Genomic DNA, 20839 nt, shown 5'->3' on the forward strand with positions numbered 1-20839 from the left:
TATGGTCTTCCCCGTTGCAATGTATGGCAGTGAAAGTTGGACCATAAGAAAGGCCGAGCGCCAAAGAATTGAGGCCTTTGAGCTATGGTGCTGGAGAAGACTCCTGCAAGTCCCTTGGACTGCAAGGTGATCAAACCGGTGAGTCCTAGAGGAGATCAACCCTGACTGCTCTTTAGAAGGCCAGATCCTGAAGCTAAAACTCAAATACTTTGGCCACCTAATGAGAAGGAAGGACTCATTGGAGAAGAGCCTAATGCTGGGAAAGGTTGAGGGCAAGAGAAGAAGGGGACAACAGAGAATGAGGTGGCTGGATGGAGTCACTGAAGCAGTAGACGTGAGCTTAAAAATGGACTCCAGAAGATGGTAGAGGACAGGAAGGCCTGGAGGAACGTTGTCCATAGGGTCGCGATGGGTCGGACACGACTTCGCAGCTAACAACAACAAAAGAGATGGGATATGGGGAAAAAAAGATCATTGTTTGCATTTTAAGAGGAGGTGATAAGTTACTAAAATTGTTTCTACTTCTGATGAAGGAGGAAGTCATTTCTTTATATATTTCTTTTCTTTTGTATTATATTTTCATTTTTTTATTTTCTATTTTTTATTTATTTTCTGCACCTTGTATTATTTCTTTTTATTCTTTTCTAGTTTGTATTAGTTTTTATTCTGTAAATTACAGTCTTTAATAATCATACGTGTGTTTGTGTGTGTGAATAATACATATACACAACACATACATCCGGGCACTCAAAAGAATATAATCCTGAGAATCAATTGTGGTCCACATGTTTGCAAGTTGAAAGTATATTCACATTGTTTCATTCACTGGCTTTGCTTTAGTTTTGGTACTGGCAGAGTGGTCTGTTCTGATGGAAAAGTGTCAGCTGTTTTGGGCAAATTATTGGATGCTTAGCTCTCATATGCCTTATTATCAGAGGACCAGAAACTAGTCTGCTGGATTGAAACTTTGAATGCTGAGAGAATGGACTCTGGCATAACTTTAATAAGTTTCATGCTGACACCAACCTTAGGAAAGTCACTACTATTTAATTTCTTCATTTCCAGTAAGTCGGGGGAAAAAGAATTTCCTATCCAGCAAGATTAAAACTGATGGCATACATGTAGTTACTCCAGATGGTTTTCCGTATAAACATTCAAAATATTATTTGCAGTATACCTGAAATAATTAAGTAAGTAACTAATAAATGGGATTAGGGAGAGATTCAAATCCCTGCTCATTCATAAATGGTTAGCATGAAGTGGATGAACTAGCTGTTCCTGTCTCTACCTGATTTATCTCCAGCTTGTTGTAAATATAAAATGGATAGAGAATAATAATCCATGCTTACTGTAGCAATTTGTTGATAAATTAATAATATCCAAAATGCTTTTTTTAAAAAAAAAATTGTAGAATGCCATTGGGATAATTGAGCTTCTTAAAAACTCAGGGCAAATTCATGTAAAAAAAAATAATCTAAATGCAGAAAGATAAAAAACAAACACGATCTAAATAATATTTGCTTGTGATGGTAATATTAGAAGCGAAATATAAATAGCTGAAATTGCAAAATTCAGAAGAAATTAAGGTACTATATTTAATGGAATTATTTTCCCCAACATAAGACATTTATGCAGCTGTTTATGTGTGTGTGTTTTTCCATTAAAACACATACACAGATTATCCATTTCCAAAAGTCATGTTACTTGTACCCTTGGAGTTTCACAAAAACTTGAATTAAGATTGAGAGTAACACTGTGCTTCAAAGTTGTGTGGATGTGAAGATTAAATAGCATTGCTTGCTGCTAATCCATCAAGTCTACAGAGTTCGCATTGCTGATCATTAGCAAACCTGAGCTTCAGATTTGAATCTGATGTTCTCTAATTGCTTTTGAGAGACTTGAAATTGAGGGATTCTGCCTTTGTAGACCCTCAAACAATCATGTGGAAACTACTTATCTCCAGCACATGCACCTTTAAATTTAAAAAAAAGGCAAGGTAGACATATATGTACAACAAACAAATACACCTAGAATAGAAGGCTGGTAATTGTTATGGAGATCAGCTGTACTACTTCTCTTTTCCTTGATTTTGTATTATTTCCAACTGTTGATACTTCCATTCTGTTAAATGTAGTATCATGTGTAGCGCGGCTGGCTGAAAGGCTTTGCAGGAGCCTGCCCTGGGAGAGGGAAGCTCGGACAGCTGCTGCCGGTTTTGGACGCAGCAGGTGTGGATCGGGCGGAAGGAAAGAAAAAGGAGAAAAGAAAGGGGGTGGGGGTGGCTGCTGTTGTTGTTGTTGGAGAGAGACCAGGTGAAGGCGAAGAGTGATTTGAGGTTTTAGGTGATCCCTTTCTGTGAAGGAGAGGAAAAGAGAGAGTGAGAGAGAGAGAGTGAGAAGGTGGAATTTCCGGCTTTCTTTCGCAGGGGGTGGGATATCTCAAGCGGAGGCAAGAGAGAGAGTGAGGAGAGAGAAAGTTGCTGCGGTTTTTAACAATAAAGGAAAGGGGGGAGGGGTTTTGACACCAACGAGACCTGAGACTGCGAGCAACGACAGAAGAGGAGAGGCTGGTCGTTACTGCTTTGGAGACTAGCGGCCACCTGAACTTTGATTATTGTTACTTGTGCAAGTTATAGACATTGTGGGGAGTTGCCGTTGTGGGGTGAGCTGCTACTGCAGAATGCTGACTACCTTCATTTGTGTTCCTGCCTGGAGCCGGGGTTTCCCTGACCCCACTTGTTTCCAAATGGTCGCTGTGAAATCATTGACTATTGCTGCTATGACTGCCTGGGACTGTTAAACACTGTCATGCATTGACTCTCGGAGCTAGGGGCTCGTCATCTTTGTTCCTGAAAGCCCCCCTTTGATGATGAGAATCTGCCACCTCCTCACTTTGCATGAGCTTCTGCTGGAAAAGACACTTTACTGACACCTTGAGAGTGCAGCTTCAGAGCGCAACAGAGGGGAGCTGGGCTGGGAGGGCCTGGGCTTTGGCGGCCTATGAGGGGGTAATGCTACACATGAGTAAAACACATGGATAGCCAAAAAAAAGGTGTTCACTGTCTTATTTAACACTAGTTGGAAATAAGGTACTATAGTTTTTCTTGGTAAAATCTCAACGGGTTCATGTCCCTCATGCATTTGATTCACTGAGTGTAGACCTGAGGCTAAAACTAAGTGTGCATTGAAATCCATGTGGTAGCTGCTATTTCTTGACACAGATGTGACACAAGCATGAAAAGTAGCTTCTGGCAAAATTCTCAAGTAAATTGAGTTATGCATTACCCCATCTCACACTCCCACACACACACTTCTGAAATTGCTGAACTCAAGCTATCAGAACGCTCTTCAGGGAATCCATAATCTGCTGTGCTGTCACAAGAAATTATTCTATTTCTTTTAATCAATGTAATACTTTCTTGTTTTTGAAAGCATACTTGGAATCTGGAGCCCATATTCAGTGCAGTATTTCCTATAATATTCAACATACAATGAGGCTTCAGAAAGTCACTTGCTCTCATGTCAGAAGTACCGAGGCTCTTCCAGGATGAAGGATTAACCAGTGCCATCACCACTGTCTGAGGCACACCTGGTTGTTGGACTTTCATATCCCTGTTAAGTTGCCCACCGAAGTGGTGCCCATCTATCTATTTGTGGTCACCTGCTTTCAAACTGCTGGGTTGGCAGGAGCTGGAGCGAATGACGGGAGCTCACCCAGTCACAGACAGTAGCACCCGGGTCTCTAATGCAGACTTGCTGATTGTCAACCCAGTATCCTAACCACCCGAGCCACCGCGTTCCTCCTGCAGTTACACACTGCATTTAAAGTACCGTGGCGTCCTTGGTACTCTCTGAGCACTGTTGTTTTCTTCAGATGTTTTATTATTGGTTAGGTAACGTCTTCAGATTTAGATCTAGATTTAAAGTATGTGCTTACTGATATCAGGAACAATACAGAGGACTATGTATATTACTTTAGGGGGCAAAAATGTGACAAATTGCTGTCATTATTGATCATCTGCTGCTCAGTGATGCTTGGCATGCAGGTTTCATTTGTGACCCTGGATTTTCTTTCATACAGCACTTTCAGCTCAATATTTGTTTTGCCCCTTTCCATTAAATTACTGATATGATATTCTGTGTACTACAGTACTGGAGTTTAAAAGATCTTTGATTCAACTATAAAGGCAGCTAGCTAATTTTAGACTCAATCATCTTTGCACTTTCTAAGAGAGGTGAAAGGGAAGAATGGATAGCCTATTTCACTCATATCAGTAGTGACCTCAGTAATGTTTCTGTGCTGTCCCTCACTGCTGTTTTGTTACTCTGATTTATTAGAGCAAGCCTTGCCCTAGAGACCCCCCAAAACCTATACAGGCAGTCCTCAATTTACAACCATTTGTTTAACAACTGTTACAAGAGCCTTGGAAAAAGTTATTTATGACCTGTATTTGCATTGATGACAATTGCACCACCCCCATTGTCATGTGATCACAATATAGGCGCTTGGCAACCAGGTCACATTTTGACTGGTTGCAATGGTCCCCAGATATGTGACTGTAATTTGGGGGCTTTTTTGATGATTTCTAGCAAGAAACATTCATTGGAGAAGCCGCCATAAAATTCTCATAAAATCAGCTTCAACTTGACTTACGACACAATTACTTTCTATGGAAATCCTGGTCCCAACTGTGATCTTAAGTCACCTGTATAATAAACACTTGTTGTTGTTGTTGTTGTTGTTTTTTAAAAAAACCTATTGGAGAAATTTCTCCTGAGGATTCATGAGCAATGAGGATCTGACTCTTCTGTTGAAGGAAAACTATTTCCTAGTTACCTAAATAGTAGGTAAGGATGTAATCCTGTTATATAGATTTGTGAGCACTTTTTTTAAAAAAGTCTCATTTGGCTTTTAAATTAGTTTTGACTCCTGGTGACTATATGCACAAGTCTATTTAATTTTCCTGGCTGTATTTTCAGAATTGGATTGCCACTGCCGCCTTCTTCCTAAGGCTGAGAGAGAAAATAAACTGCCCCAAAGTCATCAAATTTGCTTACCTAATGCAGAAGCAAATCCATGGCCTTGTGGTTTCTAACCCAGTGCTTTTAACCACTGTACTTACCTAGTTCTCATATAGCCATATGATAATTAAAACCACGCATGTTATTAATGCAGCAGAATAATTGATTATATAGCCACATATTTAAAATAAATATCGTATTGATATGGTAAGAACTGTGAAGTAATGAAGGTGGGTATGGTGTCAATGTAGTTGGATTTTTAGGAGGGCAAAAAACAGAGAAATTGAGATAGTTTGGTTGGGAGAAAGAGAGTTAAGAGGCTCCTCCCTAATAATTCTCAGAGTGTATCTATACTTGTGCAAATAGTTGCTTTAGTTTGGCAGGATATTGTCTATAGGTGAGGAACAATATAGTAAAAGAAACTGAAGTAATTCTATGTGTCTCCTTGATTTTTGGGACTTGACGGGTGGAGCAACAAAAAGAATAGCTTGTTGAATTAGAAAGGCAGGTTCCTGGAATAACAGTTACTACTAATATTGAAAAGAGTTACTACTTTTATAAGAGTTGCTGTATCTCCCAGTGTCCTTGTTCCCTGGTGCTGTTCCTGTCTCCTGGTGCTTTAATCAGCCTACTTAGTATCCATATTTTTATTTTATTTTAATCCCATTTATATCCCGCCCTTCTCCGAAGACTCAGGGCGGCTTACAAGCTTAGCAGTAGCCTTCATTCTATGTATATGCCTGCTTATTAGGGCTTTCACACACACAAACACACCCCAAGCGGCATTATTGCAAAGTCAGCTTAATTGCGCCCAACAGTCTGGGTCCTCATTTTACCTACCTCGGAAGGATGGAAGGCTGAGTCAACCTTTATAGTTATGATGACATTTTATTTTCCCTTTGGAAAATAAATTTGTAGAGGATTAATTTGCTCTACTTACCTAACAGCATTTTCTTTCTCCTACTATTTTCTGAGTGTATGAACTTTTTCAATCTTGGATGCTTAACATTCAAAAAGAAGATATAGCTATATACCACGGAAAGGCAGTTACTATTCAGAGTTAAAAATGGGAAAGAAAAGAATATTGGTCAATATAGAAAAGTTTGCTTTTTTCTCACTACCAGGGATGTGATACATTACATAAAAATGAAACTCACATCCACAATTATATAGAATATGAACGGAATCTTCCATTTGTTTTAAGAAGAACAGCACTGAAATTGTAAATTTGAGGATTTGGTGATCTGAATACAGTACTCTTTTGGAAGTCTTCTAACTGTGTTAGGGCTACAGACAAAAGTTAGAATCATACACAATCTCTGTTGTCATCTAAGGGTCATTTAGATATTTGCACACTAGATCTGGTAGTACTAAATATTGTGGTTCTTAACTTTAGCCATAGAGACTGTGAAAATGTTTATCAATAACCTATAGCACTGATGGCAAACCTTTTAGAGACCGAGTGCCCAAACTGCAACCCAAAACCCACTTATGTATCGTCGGGTGCCGGGTGGGTGTGGCCCATTGGGTGGGTGTGGCCAATTGTATGGGCATGGTGCATTGCGTGGGTGTGGCTGCGGTGGTAATGGCAGACTGGGTGGGACTAAAAACTTCAATCAATTCTAACTTTGCGAGATCTTTTTTTTGAAGTTGAAATTGGTTGATTGAACCCCCCCTTTTTTTGCACACGGCGGAGGCCTAAAGTGAAAAGGTTTTATCAAACCCAGCTGAAGGCCTAGGACTGGGGCGACGCCACCCATGCCCACAGAGAAGGCTCTGCATGCCACCTATGGCACACGTGCCATAGGTTCGCCACCACGGACCTACAGTATTCAGGCGAGGGAACTAAGTTGACCCACCAAGACATAGGGTAATGGTTAATGATTATTAATCATTCATCCTTTGTGGAATCCTGTGAATCAGGAGGCTTGCAAATCATTGTAATAAACAGTAAATGTAGTTTCGAAGTCGTGTCCAACCCACCACGACCCCATGGACAACGTTCCTCCAGGCCTTCCTGTCCTCTTCTACCATCTTCTGGAGTCCATTTAAACTCACACCTACTGCTTCAGTGACTCCATCCAGCCACCTCATTCTCTGTCGTCCCCTTCTTCTGCTGCCCTCAACCTTTCCCAGCATTAGGCTCTTCTCCAGTGAGTCCTTCCTTCTCATTAGGTGGCCAAACTATCTGAGTTTCAACTTCAGGATCTGGCCGTCTAAAGAGCAGTCAGAGTTGATCTCCTCTAGGACTGACCGGTTTGATCGCCTTGCAGTCCAAGGGATTTGCAGGAATCTTCTCCAGCACCAGAGTTCAAAGGCCTCAATTCTTTGGCGCCCAGCCTTTCTTATGGTCCAACTTTCACTGCCATACATTGCAACTGGGAAGACCATAGCCTTGACTATACGCACTTTTGTTGACAGGGTGATGTCTCTGCTTTTTAGTATGCTGTCTAGATTTGCCATAGCTTTCCTCCCCAGGAGCAAGCGTCTTTTAATTTCTTGACTGCAGTCCCCATCTTCGATGATCTTGGAGCCCAGGAAAATAAAATCTGTCACTCCCTCCATTTCTTCCCCATCTATTTGCCAGGAATTGAGGGGGCTGGATGCCATGATCTTGGATTTCTTAATGTTGAGTTTCAAGCCAACTTTTGCACTCTCCTTCTTCACCCGCATCAAGAGGGTCTTTAGTTCCTCTTCACTTTCTGCCATTAGAGTGGTATCATCTGCATATCTTAGGTTGTTGATATTTCTCCTGGCAATCTTAATTCCAACTTTTGATTCATGTAGCCCTGCCTTTCCATGATGTGCTCTGCATATAAGTTAAATAGGCAGGGCGACAGTATACAGCCTTGCGGGACTCCTTTCCCAATTTTAAACCAATCAGTGGTTCTGTGTCCAGTTCTCACTGTTGCTTCTTGACCTGCATATAGGTTTCTCAAGAGACAAATAAGATGGTCTGGTACTCCCATCTCTTTAAGAGCTTGCCACAATTTGTTGTGATCCACACAATCAAAGGCTTTAGCATAGTCAATGAAGCAGAAGTAGGTGTTTTTCTGGAATTCCCTAGCTTTCTCCATGATCCAGTGTATGTTGGCAATTTGATCTCTAGTTCCTCTGCCTCTTCAAAATCCTACCCTTACTTCTGGTAGTTCTCGATCCACATACTGCTGGAGTCTAGCTTGTAGGATTTTAAGTATAACTTTATTAGCATGTGAAATGAGTGCAATGGTGCAATAGTTTGAACATTCTTTGGCATTGCCTTTCTTTGGAATTGGAATGTAAACTGATCTTTTTCAATCCTGTGGCCACTGTTGAGTTTTCCAAATTTGCTGGCAAATTGAGTGTAGCACTTTTACTGCATCGTCTTTTAAGATTTTGAATAGCTCAGCTGGAATACTGTCACCTCCACTAGCTTTGCTGTTGCTCAGATTTCCTAAGGCCCATTTCACTTCACATTCTAGGATGTGTCCATGGCACTAGTGCAAGTAAGCGGGTGTGTGTGCACATGTGCGTGCACTGGCCAGCCTGTCCTGCAACCCGGTGCCCAGCAGGCCATGGCCCACAGGTTGGGGGCCCCTGCTTTACAGCCCTCTCTAAGCAGTTTACTGAGCCAGCATATTGCCCCCAACAATCTGGGTCCTCAGAAGGATGTAATGATGAATCAACCTTGAGCCACTCAGAATCAAATTCCTGGAGTGAGCAGTGAGTTAGCCTGCAGTACAGCATTTTAACCACTGTGCCACCACAGCTTGTGCCCTGCTAAGAAATCAGTCAAACATATTTCGTTAGGTAAATAGTTAAGGGGGAGAAAAGCAGGCAGGCAGGCACGTAAGCATTTGGCAGATAACCAAAGAACTAGAAAAATGAAAAGATATTGGAAGAGAATAAGGAAAAAAACCAGAGATGACAGATAAGCAAGGACTGGAGAGTGAAGGTCAGAAAACAGAGCTGTAAATGAAACGTGAAAAGAAAAGTGTATGCAGTGAAGGGAAATAAAAGACAGAGAAACAAGATCATATCCAGTGAGAAGCAGTAAGATAAGTGACAGATGTAAAAGAGAAACCAAAGGAGTTGTGGCAGGAATGGGAAAGAGTATTGTAGCATTTCAAGCATGATAAAAAAAATAAGTGAATGAATTTAAAAGAAGGCTGTCTTTATCTGTAACTGAATAACTGCTAACAATCTTTGAAAACTGAAAAAAGAGTTTAACTGATAATAAAATATACAACAAATATGGGAATAACATAAGTGATACAAAACAGGAAGGAAGGAGGGAGGGAGGGAGGGAGGGAGGAGGGAGGGAGGGTGGTTGAATAGGTTGGTTTTTATCTTTACCTTTATCTTCATCTGAAGAAGTGTTACGACAAAGTAGAAACAAGGCAAGAGGAAAGTTCAACAAAAGAAAAAGCACATGTTTTGGAAAAAGAAAATAAAAATGAAATATTATTAACAAGGAGCAACCCAAGTACTGAGATAAAAATAATAAACAAAAGACCTAAGTTGGAATCAATTCAGAAACTATGAAGAAAGTGAAGCAGAAGCTCAAAAAATGGAAATATGCAAAGAAGGAAAAGGTGAATATTAACCGTACTGAAAGGGGAGGATTAAATCAAGAACAGATTAACAGAATTCTAATGTTCAAATGAATTATATACTGTAAAGAAAATAATTTATCTTCAGTAGTAAGCATGGAAATCAGATTGCTAAGGGTCAGAATGAATATTAGATCAAGGAAAATCTAAACGTTGTCACAAAACTAATTATTCTAGCAACTAAGAAATTAAAGGAGCAAATCAATATGCTGGCTGACACAATCAAAAAGAAATTAAATATCATTGCACTGCTTTGTTTTTACACATATGACATTAAATCAAATGTTTAGTCCTATGAAAACTAATTAAAATCAAGCAAGCAATTAAAAATATAAAAAAGCACAAATAAGCATATTAAAATAATCTCTTTAGGAAAGATATAGGGAAAACAAAAATGAATAAATAGCTATAATAATAAATGCCAGCTCAAATAAAAGTTTGTGAATATGAAAAACGGGTAGGAAAAACATACGCGCTGTTGAGTATAAGTGGCTTCTTCTTTATCTTTGCGTAAATGTTGTTCCATCTTACTCATTATTATTTACATTGGTAGTTCTGAACTACTCCATAAGGAATTTGAAGGATTTCTGTGAGCTATTCACAAGAACCAAGATTAAGTGTCTTGTGTGTTTGGGGCCCACTTAATCAGATCAGCCAAATAACCAGTTCCACCAGTGAACAAAGACAAGGTGTGGCATATCTCTCTACAGATGTGCCATTGGAACAGTGGGTAGGAGTGGGGTGGGGAAAACCTCTTAGTCCAAGAAGTTTAATGAAAGTTTGTACAGAATGTGAGCTTTTTTTAAAAAATTCCATTTATATCCCGCCCTTCTCCGAAGACTCAGGGCGGCTTACAAGCTTAGCAGTAGCCTTCATTCTATGTATATGCCTGCTTATTAGGGCTTTCACACACACCCCCAAGCGGCATTATTACAAAGTCAGCTTAATTGCCCCCAACAATCTGGGTCCTCATTTTACCTACCTCGGAAGGATGGAAGGCTGAGTCAACCTTGAACCTGGTGGGATGCGAACCTGCACTAATTGCAGGCAGCTGGTGTTACTTAAGGAGGCATTAGCCCACTGCTCCACCAAGGCTCTTTTAGCTGATCCTGTTGGAGGTTTGAATTTAGTAGGATCCCTTGTTAGAGGATTGGCTCCTGAAGTAAGGTGCTGAAAGAATGTTAAGTAATGAAACAGCAGCACTTCCCATTAAAACAAAGAATAAACTGCTCTTAATAGAGTTTACTTGGATGCAAAGTATGAGCTTAGTTCTTAATAAATATTAACAGACATTTGTTATATTTCAAGTAACAGATGGATTTATTAGAGAATAGATGAGGATAGAAGAGCCAAACGTTTACCTAAGATACAGTATATATTGAAGAGATGATATTTTATAGTTATTTACCTATTTAAACCTTACATTTTACAAACACAATTCTGTATGGCTATCAACACATTTAAAATGTTTTTTAAAAAACCAATATTAGTAAAGAATTTTTAAAAACTCAACAATAGTCACTGAGAGTGAATCCCCAAAACAAACAGCAGAAACATTTCAACAGGCCAACTAACCACCCTGATTCTCAAGCGCTGGAGAACAACCATGTCTTCAGTGCTTTATGAAAGGGTCAGAGCCCAACTGATATGTTCCAGAGGGCAGTTGCCACATCAGGAAAGGTAACTTGTGAGTCCATAGGATGACATTTTTTTAACTAAAGGGACTGAATGTGGCACTCCTGTCAGACCTAGTGGGACACAACCGAGGAGAGGTGGTCCCACAAATCACCCAGCCCCATGCCATATATAGGTGAGAGCCAGCACCCTGAATTCCACCCAAAATTGCACTGAGAGTCAATTGCGGTTCACAGAGCAGAGGCGAAACATGGGCGTACTGAGGCGCACCCATAATTGCCTGCATCTTTATATTCTGACTCAGCTGCAACTTCCAGATGGCCTTCAAGGGCAGCCCCACATAGAGCACATTGCAGAATAACACTAAGGGGAACCTACTCTTTACATTAAGAACCATGGTGGCACAGTGGTTAGAATGCAGTATTGCAGGCTTACTCTGCTGACCGCCAGCAGTTTGATCCTCACCGGCTCAAGGTTTACTCACAACCTTCCAAGCTTGGCACAATGAGGCCCCAGATTGTTGGGTGGAATATGCTGACTCTGTAAACTGCTTAGAGAGGGCTGTAAAGCACTGTGAAGCGGTATATAAGTCTAAGTGCTATTGCTATTGCTACATTAGTGGAATGGCATTGAAATCCTAATGGATGGAGGTTCCATGCACACATAAATGCTGCGGGTGCTGATCCAGTTGCTGAATCTTATCTGCAGTGCTGAGAACTGATGCAGAATTGCCATTATTGGACTAAAACCATGGTTATAATGCAAAATACACATTTGTGCCTGTTAGTTTGGGCGATAGTGTTCATCTCTTGGGGACCAGATCTAAGGCATCAATCTGAATCCTTACCTCTCAAAACTTTGACAAAAATGTGTTGTTCTTTGAATCCAAGACCAGCATCATTTCTAAGCATTACTATTACATTTTCTTGAGAGAGAGAGAAAATATTTCAGAGACAAAATTGAAAATTAATTCTGAAGAGTGTGAAGGCCAGGTATTGCATAATCCTAGCTGTCAGCTATGAACGCTTTTGGACAAGAGTGCTGAATTTTCTTCACAGGGAGAGACAAAAAAGAATTCTGATAGAGCAGAAAACAACATCAACCGATATGAAGTTTGTCTCATCATAAAAATGCAAGGGAGCCCAGGAAAATGGATTACTGCTAGTAAAACCAGAGAAATGCACTTGGGTCACTGCTGAAGAATATGATCAACGTTCTTTTCAGAGACCTCTGGCTGTACATCTTTCTGAAAGATGTGATTACAAATGTTGGCCCACGAGCTTGTAGTGCTCATCCATTATATTTAGTGGTTTGCTGGAAAAGGTTATCAGCTTGTTTGCAGTGCCATATAATAGCAAACTAAGGCAGACGGACGGATGGACAGACACTATGATTGTATCACAGATACAGCCTGCAGAATGGCAGTCTCGTTACTAATATGCTTCATAGATGAGGGGCTAGAGACAGCTATTATTTAGTCCAATATTTTATGGTGGTTGGCTTTATTCACACAAAATTAGCATCTCTGTAGTACAAGGTTCTACACACACGCTTACATGCAAGCTTTATTTTCAAAAAATTAGTCCTGCTATTAATCTGCATCTGAGTCCTGTACTTATATATAGGTAGTCCTCAATTTACGGCCACAACTGAGCCTGAAATTTCTGTTGCTAAGTGAGACAACTGTTTGAGTGAATTTTGCCCCATTTTACGACCTTCCTTCCCACAGTTGTTAAGTGAATCACTGCAGTAGTTAAGTTAGTCTGGCTCCCCCATTGACTTTGCTTGTCAGAAGGTTTTGCAAAAGGGGATCACAAAGCGACTGGATTTTGATCCTGTGACCATGGGGATGCTGCAATAAGTACAAAAAATAGTCATAAGTCACTTTATTCGGTGACATTTTAACTTTGAACAGTCACTAAATGAACTTTGTAAGTCAAGGACTACCTGTAGTAATTTTCTATTGATTAATAGTAGAAACATAAGATTGTGTCAATGAAGGATTTTAATCTTGAAGTAATTCCTGCATATTTGCTACTTTATCATTTTAAGAAGACAGCTCTTTTTTATCATTCTGTTGCCGTCAGGTATGTTCTTCTCATCCCTGCTGATTATTGATTGGATTATTAGGGGCTAAAACGAAACATTCCTAGAAAGTAACAGGCTTGGGAAAGTTATTCAGTATAAAACGAAAAGAAATGGTCAGATTAATTCTGAAACCTGGGATTCTCATGCTGTTTATTCACTGATGTAATTAGGACTATGAGTTATGATCCAATGCACACTTACTTGGGAATGGGGCTTGTGAGATGAATTTCTGACTGAACAAGCATAGGTTTGAGTTAATGCTTTTTCAAAACTCTTTTTCCTCACTACTTTTCAGGAAGAAAGCACAGATTCACCACAGAATCACAGTACTCAATTCAATGTAGCAGCCTATGTTTAAATGCTAGCCAAATATATAAAGATTGATGGATTAGCTAAGAACATATTAAATGTATGTGTCCAGTAGTCGTTTTTCCCAAGTTATTAATATGCCCCTTTATATCTAGATTATTATTTGCTATCTGCTTTACCTCATGGTGTTATTTGTAGTTGTAACAATGGAGTTTATTTTGCCCTCAGTAAAATAAGATTATGTATAAAAATACAGCAGTTCTACATATGGCCCATGATAGCAGCTACAGCTAAAGCCGTAGAAGTAGAAGCAGCTGTGGCTTACATAGTTTACATACTGTGCCATCATTTTTGTTCTAATTCACAGTAAGCTAGAAAGGGGTTTGTGGTAAGCTAGAAAGGGGTTTGCAGTAAGCTACAATGGGGTTTGTTCATTTTGGCTTGCACTCCGTGCAAAGAAAAGAAAAGAAAATTGTGATCCATTTGCATCTAACCACTTAAAGCATAGGAACCATGGTCAGCCGCCTTTCTATAGCAAACTAATTAGTACATACTGAAATTATAATTAGGAAAAGACCTAATTTGATACAATTTATAATTTTAACAAATGACAGGCAGAAATTAATGACACTGTTTCTGATTTCCTAAGTTCTACTCCTTTTCAGAGATGAATCTGCTTCACTGAATTCTAGATATAGAGAATCAATCTTGAACAGTTCTTAACATCTACTCTTACCTGTGGGACATGCTTTGATTTTTCTGTATTCGCTTTCTGCTGTGTGCTGTTTTTGTGTGAAAATTCCTTTACAATAACAGTTTCACAATTACATTTATGAAAAAAGGGCCGTCTGAATAATTTCACTCACTCTTCCCCCTGCTGCTATCCATTTTATATGAATTTGATAGATTCTGTTTGTAGCCAGTCTGATTGCTTTCTCAATGTACATTATTACCATAATCCAAGTATTATCATATATGAAGGTTTTTTAAAAAAGTGTGCACACACTGAAAGGAGTTATTATATCTAATGCATGCCTCTGTGTGGGCTTATCTGTGTGTAATGTATATGTATATCTGTGTGCACACACACACGCACAGTGCCACATCATTATGATACTGCTTGTCCAGTCCAGATATTAAGAGGTCTGTGGAAAATTCAGAAGATGCAAGACATTTAGACATAGTCTACTTCTTCATAGTAGCCTATACTCTGGGAATATGTTAATAGCTGCCTCCCCCACCCCCCCCCAAAAATGGTTGATTGGTTGCGTTTTATTAAGTTAGTGTTGACTGTTAGTGATCATATACAGTAGACAGGGCTTTTTTGTCATAGAATGCTCAGAATGGAGTTCCGGCACCTTTTTTGGATGGAGCCTTGTAGGGTAGGCAAGGGTTAGGGTTGTATGACATGTGTGACTTCCGGCACCTTTTTCTTTTACAAAAAAAGCACTGACAGTAGATAGTATTTTTTGACTGCCTCTTCCTTTACTGTTAATGTTTCATCCTAAAAGGCAGAAAATACCCATTACTTCAGTACCTTCTTTGTTAATCCCAAAGCCAATTGTTGTATCTGTTGTCACGAGTTTGCTCTTCTTTGTATTTAATTTTAGTTCCATTTTTTCCACTGTGCTCCTTGACTTTTATTACTAGAGTTTGCCAATCTTTTGCATTTCCCTTTGCATTTTCGGCTAGCCCTAGAAGTATAGTTGATTCTAACCAGTGCTTTTTTTCTAAAAAAAAAAAGGTGATGGAACTCTCATCTTGGTGAGTGTAGGAGGTGGGGGGGCGGGGGGCGGTGCTGCTGTGGTCACGGGTGCGAGGGGTATTGGCGGCGGGCTGCCCCCCAGGGCCGGAGCCAGCTTGGCTGGTGCTGTAGGAGCAGCAGGGCCCACTCTATATGGCGGGGCTGCGCAGGGCAGGCAGTGGAGGTGGTGCAGGCCAGGCGATGCAGGGCGGCCACTTTGGCATGCAGGGCAAGGCGATGGTGGTGCAGGTCCAGCACCAGGTAGGCCACCAGCCTGGTCGACACGGGTGAGCACAAGGAAGGAGTGCACATGCACTCCGCAGAACCCACCTCCCACTCCTTGTCCTCTCTTACCTAGTTGAGATGGTGTAGTTTGGCAGCAGGGAAGGGTGCAAAGTTCCTGCCTTCGCTGCAGACAACTTGCCTGTGCAACATTTGCCGGCCAGGTCTTTTGGCACACTCAGCAGCAATTCCTATTGGCTTTCGAAAGCCAATAGGCCAGGCATAGGCAACCTTGGCTCTTTTATGACTCGTGGACTTCAACTCCCAGAAGATGTTACATAATATAACATCAACTGGAAGATGTTAAACTGTCCTTCTGTTTCTTTCCTTCCCAAAAATTGTCTTAATGAGTCCTCTCTAAGCTCTGCTGATCAGCTTGTCCTGGATTGTTTTGCTGCAAAACGGAACAGTTTGCAAGTTGCAGTTGAGACAGCCCATCTCATTTTAGATATATCACATATAATTGAAGATTGTAATTAGTTGTGTGTGCACGTTCAGCAAGTGTGATGTATTTGTGCTGGCATTTCTAGGCCTCTTTCCAACCACATCCAGAAAAATTTGTAACAAACAATGGAATTCTCAAGGCCATGTTTGGTATTTCCCAGCAATCTGTTACTGGAAGGAAAAAGCAATCCCTGCTGCGTTACTGATCCCAGGGAAGCATTTGCATGTATGTAGGTATCCTTAGGGTGCCATAGTTATGGATGAGAAATATTGGTTGCAAAGTTGGCATTTCTGGATGTAATACAGATATTTTGGACTTATTTTTGTTTCTTTGCATGTTTGATATTTTTAAAAAGGCATATGCTACTGACTACGCTTATGCGCATACGTAACATCCTTTGCTAGGATACATGACCACTGCTTGTCCAGAATGTGAAAAGTGAAAGATTGTGACTAAACAAAATGTTAATGTAGAGATAATACCACCAGAAATTATTTTAGCCTTTTTAATAAATGTTGTTATTGATGTTAAGCTCACCATGGAAAACTTCATATATTGTTATGTATATATTAGTGAAGGGATTTTATTATGCTTAAGGTTGATGTTAGTAATATTGATATTAGTAGTGATACTTTGTAATCATCTTTGTTTAAGTTTTGTAGGTATTTTATATTGGGAAATTAGTTATATAAAAGCAAATGTTTCATGCTTTAGGTACAGGGGATTGCTTACATGAAAAGAGCATGGTAAGGGGAGAGGGGAAAGGAGTTATGGTGGAGCCTGGGTTGTTGTGTATGAGTCATCATCTAGGAATTATTTTTCTGTACCTTTTGGTACAGGGGTATAAAAGGTGGAAGACGTCTTTCCTGGTTGTTGCCTTCATCTCTCTACCAGCCACGAAGAGAGATGTGGCCACCCTATTTTGATCAAAATAAAAGTTGTTTGCTTGCTGAAACCTCGGCTCAGGAGTTTCTTTTGGTTCTTTTAAATTCCTGAGTAATGCTGGGGCAATTGTGAGGCTAAGTGTAAAACCTTACACTAGGTTAATTATTTAAAGACTGAAGTGCAACATAACTAGATTCTAAATAATCTATTTTTCAAAACACACAACAGTCCAAACAGTAAAAATAAAGTCCAAATTAAGAATATTTCATTCTTAAGAATTGTTTAATTTAATGTGGTTTAGTTGTAATAGATGGTTATAGATTCAAAATAGTTTTCAAGAGTATTTACAAAAGATACTATTTTTTTTCTAGCATCAGCTAAATTAGACATATTACATTGAGAAAAATGTTTCTCATTTCTTTCCTGTTACCTTTATTGATTTCATTGCAGAGATGTTAACATAGGAAATAGATTATTTTGTTATCTAATTTTACCTTCCAAAAGACAGAAGCAGATGAAAAATGTGAGGTTCTTTCCTGTTGGCTTTTTTGAATTAGCTGTTTTAGATTCTAAAAGTTTAGTTCCTAAAGAAGTAACCTTGTACATAATTTTAATGTCCTCCTCTAGTGCAGGATAGGCAACCTTGGCTCTTCTATGACTCAAGGACTTCAACTCCCAGAATTCCTGATTCAGCATGGCTCAGCTTGGAAACCTCTCTCTTTCCCCTCAGCGTGGCTGGCTCAGGATTTCTGGGAGTTGAAGTCCACGAGTCATAAAAAAGAGCCAAGACTGCAATAGGCCTTCAAAAGCCAATAGAGGGAGCTTTTTTTTTTTTGCAAAAAAAAAAAGGTGCCGGAACGCTGTTCTGAGCATTCTATGAGAAAAAAAGCCCTGATTCTAACTCTCCTTTTGGTTAGGAAGACCTGAAATCTGTTTTACTTAAACAAGACTGTCCCATAATGAGACTGTGGACACTTTTTATGTTTATTAATGGATATTATATTTTTCTTTGTTTTTTATATTTTGCTGGATACCATCCGAAGTCTTATGATAAGAATTTAGTTTTTGGGTTCAACTATGTAGTGCCGATACTTTGTTTCCCGATTAAAAGATTCTTTAAGGAAAACAATGCCTCGAAGTTCTTTTAAAGGGTTTCATCTGTTGGAACCATGACATTTCATATATAAAACATTCTAAATCTAATATTTAAGCTTCTTCCCCTCCAGGACTCATTCTGTCTTTTAAATGCTAAAGAGAAACATCCAATTGACCAAGATATTAGCAAGCAGGCTGAAGCAATTTTTGCCACTGAGGAAGCCGTTTTTCCCTAAACTGAAATCAAAACATATGCTCAAAAAACATACGCAAGATCTAAACGTACACATAGCTGGAGTTTAGACTATTTTTAATAGATGTATGCATCTTCTTTAATCTAATCCTAATGTAGTAAATAATTTTAGGAGGAAAAGTGCAAATGAACTGACTGCTTGGTTGTTGCTTATTGTTATCATATTGGATGGTGACCAGCAAGTGTCTCTCTGCCAATAAAAACCATCCATCTGTGAAATGGGGAGGAAAGTGATATTTGGTGGTTTCCCCTTTCCATCATAACATCCGCTTCTCAAAATCTGTTCCCAAAGAGTCTGCCAAGTTTCTAGAGCAGGTTTGGAGGATTTCACTGGGTCTGCTGTGAAGAGGAAGGGTGGCTGAAAAATTAACACTCTCTCACCGTTTGGACAAGGAAAACCAGCATTTTTAGCTTGAATGGGTTTTTACATGCATTCTTCTAAGTAAATGGGTTTTGTTGTGCCAGACTGCTTCATAGCATTGCAAAATCCTCCTGTTGTGCAGTTCAGGGAAGGCCTATCTAGGTGAATCCCACCTGGACCTTAGAGCAGGGGTGTCAAACTGCTCGGATGCGTCATGCAGAAGCCATGCCCACCCCAGCTCCCGCAAGGGGAAAAAAGTCGCAATACATCAGGACACGTCACATGACATGGCGAGTTTGACACCCCTGCCTTAGAGGGAGAAACTCTTATTACATCCTCCAAGAGTCACAGAGCTGGAAAAGACAAGGAGATGATCAAACCTAACAGTTTGCTGGATGCAGAAAGGCAAGAATGCCACCCAGTATTAGTGACAGATAGCCATCCAGCTGCTGCTAAATTTGTGCCAGTTAAGTGCCACTTTGCTGAATGTTTTCTGCCACTCCATATATTTAAACCATGAATTGGGTGGGTGAGTTTATTTTGATTGTCAGAGGGCACATAAGGTGAGATACTGAAGCTATGAGTTAGAGGTATTTGTAGAGCAATGGATATTTGCAATTAGGGGGAAAATAATATAGCTTTTGTGTGGAACCCACGTTTTTCTTGCAGAAAAGTCTGGCTTCATCTCTATACAGGTAGTCCTCAATGTACAATGGTTCGTTTAGTGTCCAATCAAAGTTACAACAGCACTGAAAAAAGTTACTTATGACCATTTTTCACATGTATGACCATTGCAGCATCCCCATGGTCACGTGATCAAAATTTAGATGCTTGGCAATTGACTCACATTAAGACGATTGTAGTGTCCTGAGGTCATGTGATCACCTTTCGTAACCTTCTGACAGGTAAAGTCAATGGGGAAGCCAGATTCACTTAACAACCATGTTGTTAATTTAACAACTGCAGTGATTCACTTAACAAGTGTGGCAAAAAAAGTCATAAAATGGGCAAAACTCACTTAACAAATGTCTCACTTAGCAACAGAAATTTTGGGCTCAGTTGTGGTTGTAAGTCGAGGACTACCTGCAGTAGTGGGATTCAAATACCTGAACAACCAGTTCTATGCATGGGTGCAGGCCTGGGCCTCCGAGACCTAGAATGTACTTTTGGAAGTGGCATCCACGCACTTCCGGCAGGCCATTCTAGGCCTGGGAGACCTCCTCTAGGCCTCCGAGGCCTAGAACAGATTTCTGCCAAACCAGTGCGAACTGGCTGGATCCCACTACTGACTACCTGTATAGGGCCAGGAAAGGATCTAAACTCCATAAAAATTCTTGCTCCAGTTATAGAAAAACTTGATTTAGAATTATTTCCTTTATCCTAGTATGTTATGCAAACCTAGCAATTTCACCATTCAAACAGTTTACAAACTACACTAGAGCAATGTGTGAACCCAGCCACTTACAAATGTAATCAACCTGTGTACATTGGAAAGTTTACATTCTTCTATGTATTCTGTTCACATCTTTGCCAGGCGATAGGAGCCTGGCAATTGTCAATAAAGCTTGCATTAAAACCCAGGTAATTGTTTGCAATGTTCTCTGGTATATGTAGCAGAGTGAGTGCCTGTTACTCGTCCCAGCTTCTGCCAACCTAGCAGTTCGAAAGCACGTAAAAATGCAAGTAGAAAAATAGGGACCACTACGGTGGGAAGGTAACAGCGTTCCATGCGCCTTTGGTGCTTAGTCATGCCGGCCACATGACCATGGAGACGTCCTCGGACAAGCGCTGGCTCTTCGGCTTTGAAACGGAGATGAGCACCGGCCCCTAGAGTCGGAAACGACTAGCACGCATGTGCGGGGGAACCTTTACCTTTTACCTTTTTACACTAATAATAAAAGAAAAAAATCAGGTTCCTTGTAATAATGAAACTACCATCTTTATCATCTCCCAACTCCTGCCTCCATACATATTTTACCCTTTCAGTTATATGGTTAATTATAATCTAGCAGCATTGTGTATTTGTGTGTCTCTGTGTGTATATATACCCCTGAAGAATCATTTTCAAGAAAAATAAAATAAGACGGCTTAGAGTTTTATTAAAATTTACTACCATGTTGAAAAATGCA

At 39.9% G+C, this 20839-nt stretch overlaps 1 protein-coding gene across 2 annotated transcripts in view; it reads left to right on the top strand.

Moving 5' to 3' along the window:
• The window catches only part of XIRP2 (xin actin binding repeat containing 2), a 147359-nt gene that overhangs the window by 102459 nt on the left and 24061 nt on the right, over positions 1–20839 (top strand). The gene's annotated exons all lie outside the window — the stretch shown is intronic.

The sequence above is a fragment of the Vipera berus genome (genome assembly GCF_964194415.1).
Source record: "Vipera berus genome assembly, chromosome: 1".
Taxonomy (NCBI): domain Eukaryota; kingdom Metazoa; phylum Chordata; class Lepidosauria; order Squamata; family Viperidae; genus Vipera; species Vipera berus.